Source organism: Aptenodytes forsteri, unplaced genomic scaffold, assembly GCF_000699145.1.
Source record: "Aptenodytes forsteri isolate BGI_AS27 unplaced genomic scaffold, ASM69914v1 Scaffold92, whole genome shotgun sequence".
NCBI lineage: Eukaryota > Metazoa > Chordata > Aves > Sphenisciformes > Spheniscidae > Aptenodytes > Aptenodytes forsteri.
Genome location: NW_008794581.1, coordinates 289,895 through 295,963, shown reverse-complemented (window position 1 = coordinate 295,963; position 6,069 = coordinate 289,895).

Below are 6,069 nucleotides of genomic sequence, written 5' to 3'. Positions count from 1 at the left end.
TGTTGGGTTGATGGTTGGACTCGATGATCTTAGAGGTCTTTTCCAACCTTAATGATTCTATGATTCTATAATCTCTCTTTTTTTGTTGTTTTTTAAATAAAAGTTCACTGACAACGGATAATTAACAAAGTATTGCAATCTGGCAATTCTGAAGAAGTCTACTACTGGGTTGACAAATGTAAAATTGTCTTTTTCTTTCTACTTGAAACTTACCCACGTGTTCAGGAGCTTCCTCTGTTTTTTTCACATCAGCATCCTGAGGAAGTCAACAGTGCAGAAAGACAGTGCCACCATGGTTTTGATCTTTATATATGATGGTAGAAACCGATTTTAATCTATCAGACTTAACTGCAGGAGTTGAAATGCTGATTTACGACCAGATCAGTTTTCCCTGCCACTAGACAGTGTCTGACAGAGAAATAAGGCAGATGGTCGGATGTGGTAACAACTGTCTGACCTTAACCTAACACTTGTCTCTCTGAGAATCATCACTCTGCCCGCTTGAAGCTCCTTGTAAGGATGGGGAACTGGACTGTCTCTCAGCATGCAGCCTCAGCCTGCTTAACTTCATATACTTGTAGAATTTCTTTAATAAGGCCCTTTATATTGACCTTATCTAGTCACTCGGGGGCATGCAGGCTTCCTTTCTTCCATCTGTCACTCATTAACTCCAGTAAGACTTAGTGTCTCTCAAGCCAGCACCAGACTCCCTGCTGCTGGCTGGTTACCTGAGTGTCAGAAATGTGTAAATGTGCTGGGAAATGCTGCTGTCTCCTTTTCTCCTAGCACAGTATTTCCTTAGTGTCACCCAAGTTAAATGTCTGTGTCAGTTATTTGTAAGTCAAAGGTATCAGCTGTGATCAAGAAACCTGAGACATCGTATAATAAAATCCTGATTTAGGAATGAAGCGCTATACTGCATACAGTGGCTGAGAGGTCAGAAAGAATGACATTTATAATTTGCATTACATGGTATTGTGCTAAAAAGGGTCAACAAAGAGCGTGCAAATGCAGCACCTGGAGAGTAATTACTACTCTATTACACAGCAAAGCTGTGTAATACTACTCTTCTGTACTTCGGTTACAAAAATGAACCTACTCAGAAAGGTTTAGTTGGTGCGTTTCCTTAATAGACAATGTAGATTTTAGTCCACTTTGAATTAACAGTGGAGTGAAAAAACAACCAAGCAACCAGTTTATTAAACTATCATTCCCAAAATAAAAGGTTTTTTTAAGTAAATTTGCCTGGAAATACCAGCCTTGTGAGTTTTTTAATACAAAAATCTTCAAATGCTATGAAATGCTTTCTTTCAAGTCCAACAAGTGATTTAAAACATTTCATTTGGTCAGAATCTAACCAAATTTGACTACTTAAATGCATGTGTATTTTTTTTTTTAAGTAAATTTGCCTGGAAATACCAGCCTTGTGAGTTTTTTAATACAAAAATCTTAAATGCTATGGAAATGCTTTCTTTCAAGTCCAACAAGTGATTTAAAACATTTCATTTGGTCAGAATCTAACCAAATTTGACTACTTAAATGCATGTGTATCTTTTTTTTTTTTTTTTTTAAATAACTACTACCAGCTAGAAAAGATTAGTGTGAATTACAGAACACTAATAAAGATATAGTGGAAGATACCACCATTTAGCACCATGACCAACCTGATATTCTGGCAGGGCCAGTTACATGTGCGTGTCTGGCCTCACGTGCACTGACAGTCTCTGTCATCAGCAGCCCCATCTTGGAGATTTGTAGTTGCAGGTTGCTCTCGCCTTGCACTGGCAGATCATTCAGTGCTCTCTTTGCTATTATAGTTGCTCTGTGTGCCTCCCTGCACCTCCACCCATGATCTTGAAGGTGATCACCCAATTATAAGAGTAACAAATACTAGAGTATATGTCTGTTACTAGATCCCAAGCCAACTGATGCTTTTCTGAAAGCTGCTGCTGGGAGATGTAGTCTCCTGCCCCTAGAGAGGCTGACAACAGCTTGAAAGCTTAGATCCTAAAAGCTCAAACGTCAAAAGACGACATAAAAGTTACATTTTTTCCTAACTGTCATTGGACTCTCTGCAGGCATTATCGTAATGTGCTTACTTATTTATTTATTTTTAAGCAGAGTAGCAACTGGAGAGTCAAATAAGTAAGGTGTAGCGGCCCAGAACTCCGAGCTAGAAGAGTAACTGGTGACTTTGTGCTCTTGGCGAATACTGGCATGGGCCATACCCTGCCCTTGGCCTTCCTGCACCGAGCCAAGCATTAAAATACCTCTGAGATGCTTCAACTGCTAATGGTGCACCTTTGTGTCCATGTGGGCTATTTCCACTTACTTTTTGTCAGCTCTACAGCTGGGCTACACTGTGCTGTGACAGCTGGTCCTGGCACAATTCCTAGATACACTGGCTTTTGGAAGATATCCAAAGGTTCTGGAAGCCCTTGGCTACCTAAGAGGATCTGGGGATAAGTGGTCCATAATTCAGGTGCTGGTGCGTACTTGGAAAAAAAACTGAGGAAGTCATGCGTTTATGATGGCCTGCAGCCACCTAGACTGTGAGACGGGGATGGTCTTGCAGTCACACACCAGTAAAACTCCTAGGTGGCAAATTATTTTTACTGTCTGATCACACCTTTGCATGGTGCTCCCCTCTACTGGCATACCTTTTCCACAGGAAGCTATTCCAGCAAACATCACAGCAGTTAGGTCATTAGCTGTTTAAGAGGTTCAGTTTGGATCTGAGTGGTGGTTTCCAGAACACATGCATGCACATGCATAGACATTTCCCCTCCTTCCCATAACCACATTTTTGACTGGTGTCTAATTGCTAGGCTCAAGCAAAATACACATTTACCTGAAAAGCAATTTTACATCTTTTGTATTTTAACAGGCATATGAAGTCTAAATGAACACTATAAAAATGAACTAATTTTATGTAAGTGGCCACCATGATGTGTAACAATCTGGTTTTGTTTTCTTTCTGATTGCATTTACATTTGGAAAGATTTTCTGTATTTAATTTCACCTGAAAAACAGCCAAGTGGTAGATTTCTCATTCTCATTGGATGCAGACTTCTTGTGCTCTTCTCTTTGCCAGTTGGCACAAAACAAAATACTTTAATTACTGAAAAATCTTGAAATTACAAAACATTGAAGGCATCATTCCAAGTTGCAGCTTCATTTCAGAAGGTGTGAACTAAACGGCATAATTCCTAATATTCTTACCCTAAAACACACTGAGCTGGTTCATACTACGCGAGTACTGAAGAAGCAGAGAGTCCTCGAGCATTCCTGGTAAGTTGTGATTTCCCTGTACTATGCCAAAAAGCTTTCTGCTTCACCACTAACATCTTTTGAGTTCTCTATAGAGGTAGTAATGCTGCCGCCTTCTCACAGTGAAGGGGGACAGCGAGAATCTCTGCTTCTGTTACAATAACCCATGTAGAAATGAGTTGGGAATGAGTGAAGTGGATGCATGTAAGGGTGCAACATCTGCGAGTGAAACTGCAGTTGGGATCCAAGGGTAATGCCTTTCCTGGTGACTTGAGCAAAGCTGACATGCCACAGAAGGTCACTGGTGTGTATGAAACAGGGCTGGGTATCTTGCAGGCAGAGTTTTGTAGGCTGCCTGAAGGTAAGTGGATCAAACTGACATGCTTCTGGGACTTCAGGTTCTGCTACTCTGCTCTGCTTGCGTACACACTGAGGGAGGAAAGTGGCTTGCTCCCAGGGCACAACTGGCTTCTTACCAGGATTTTTTCTGAGAAGTGCCACATGGTTACAACTTACAACTGAACGCTTTCCTTCATTCCTCACTCCCCAGCACTTGAACTGAGACCAGAGTTTTCACTCCGTTCCTGGGTACTCCTTCGCTGTCTTACTTACCATGGGACCACTTCTTGCCCCCATTCTGCCTGACTCATTAAATCGCTGTAAATCTGTTCATAAAATTCCTTATACAAAGCAAGGCCAAAGCGTCTTGCCTTTCTCTACTGATGCTATGGATTCCCCGTCACTTGAAAGCCCTAAGTCAGAATTAGCATCTCTTCAGAGAGGCACACTTTACCCCACCAAAAGGAACAGTCTGAGGCAGGAATTACTGGTTGAAGATTTCTGGCCAGTAAATCAGATTAGGGGAACACAACAGCCTTTTCTGATTTCAGAATATGAATTTGATGTGTAAACCTTATTCTAAACGCATGGATAGTTTCAGAGTGACAGTTCTTTCCATGCAGTAACATCTGCTCATTGCTTTGCTATTAGCCTGCTTAACGCTTGCCAGCAACACAGCAGGAAAGTTCAAGCCTTTCTGGTGACGAATTTTTCACTTAACAAGCCAAGGTGCACATCCCAGGGCTCTGGGGTGCTCTAACTGATTGGAAAGTCCATTACAGAGCTTTGCTGTTTTCTTCAGTGCAGAGGCTGGACTTACTTGTGTCCGTGATAATGGTGCTGGCATTAACAGACCCGCATGGAGCAGTGAATGTTCCCCACCCAGTGAATGCTTGTTGCTATTGCAGACATGCTGTTGTGGGTGCACTCTTCCACCATACCCGTATGTCACTTCACCGGTCTCTCTTTGCAAGGCAGTTTCATTTTTAAATTAAACCTCAGATACTCCTTCATGTTTTGAGTTGATTTTGCAGATGTGGAAATTAAGCAAAGCCTCACAGTCAGCTTCTCGTGACTGTGTAAGACGTCTGGAACAGAAATAGAAGATGAATGCAGTTTTGCTGAGTTCTTACTGTACTGTGATGCTCATGTTCCCATGTCTTAACCACATGCTTCAAGAACCTGACTATGTTTCAAAGTTAAAAACACCAGTGGTTTTCCATTGCCTGTTCAGCGGCCACACTGCTTTCCTGTCTGTTGTTCAATTCTTGATTCTTTCTCTTCAGCTCTGCCTCTGGGGAGAGGAGCTGTAAATCAGAGAAGGTGTGCTGAGACTCCTACCCCCAGTCCTGACTTGAGGAGTCGTCACTTGAGGTTGGGGCTTTTGCTGCTCCTACAGAGCAGAAGCGTCAGCTGCGTTGGTGCCTGAACTGTGGTGGGGTCCTCTGGGATGCCCACAAGCTGGTGTCCTTTGCACCTAAATAACCATCTGGTTGATAGAATTAATCTTGCAACAGTGGTAAATAGCCCATCTCTAACTGAGTGTATGGAATGTTAGAGCACCATTAAAAATAAAGCACATCTGCTTTTTATAAGCTGTACCCTTATGGTAACGCTGGTCTCTTTGGTGCCCAGTATAACACCAAATTATGTAATGCCGATTCATCATAGGATCCGCTTCCTAAAGCATCGACTTTCTGTTTATTTGCACACATGAGGAAAGAGGAAGGGGTTTTATGCAATACATCCTGCAATCCATACCAATTTCTTTTTTGGTACATGTAGCTACACTATCTACATGTATGTACCTGTATGCAGTTTAATAGCTTTTAGTCACACTGAATTCCTAAAGCTAGGGCATTTTGAGACTAGAAATAAAGTTCCAAATAGTTATCTTAAATATTATAGCATGCACACACACAGAGACAACAAAGCAGACGAGGCAAGGGCGTCTTTTCAGAGAGACCCTCATTGCTGCTGTTGGTGGCTTTGTCTGCGATAGCAAAGATACCCTATCATCACATAGGAAGCTCAGAGATGCTCAGCTACTGCCTAGTACTGCACTTGATTCCTAGCAACCGATGCTGGAGAAAGTGTTTTGGAAACACCGGGAAAGATCTCGGCTCCTGTTAGGAAAGCACAGCCCTCAAGCCATCCTTTGAACAAACACGGCTTTTCCATGAAGGTGCGGGCAGTGCAGGGGCCATGGGATGCGGCAAAGCAGTGTGAACCCAAGGTTGGTGCATTGCAGTGTTGAACTTACATTTGATGCCTGGTCTTCTAAGATCCCGGTGTTTATTTGTCTTATTCAGCGAGTTCGTTAAATTCCAGCTACCAAGAAACAGGTGTTTTACAGGGTATATGAGCAGGCAGGTGATCTTAGCAGCGTCCTTGAGAGCAGGACAGCCTGCGGAGGCCACTCCTGCACGGATTCAAGCTAAATGGCAGAGCTGTGGATGG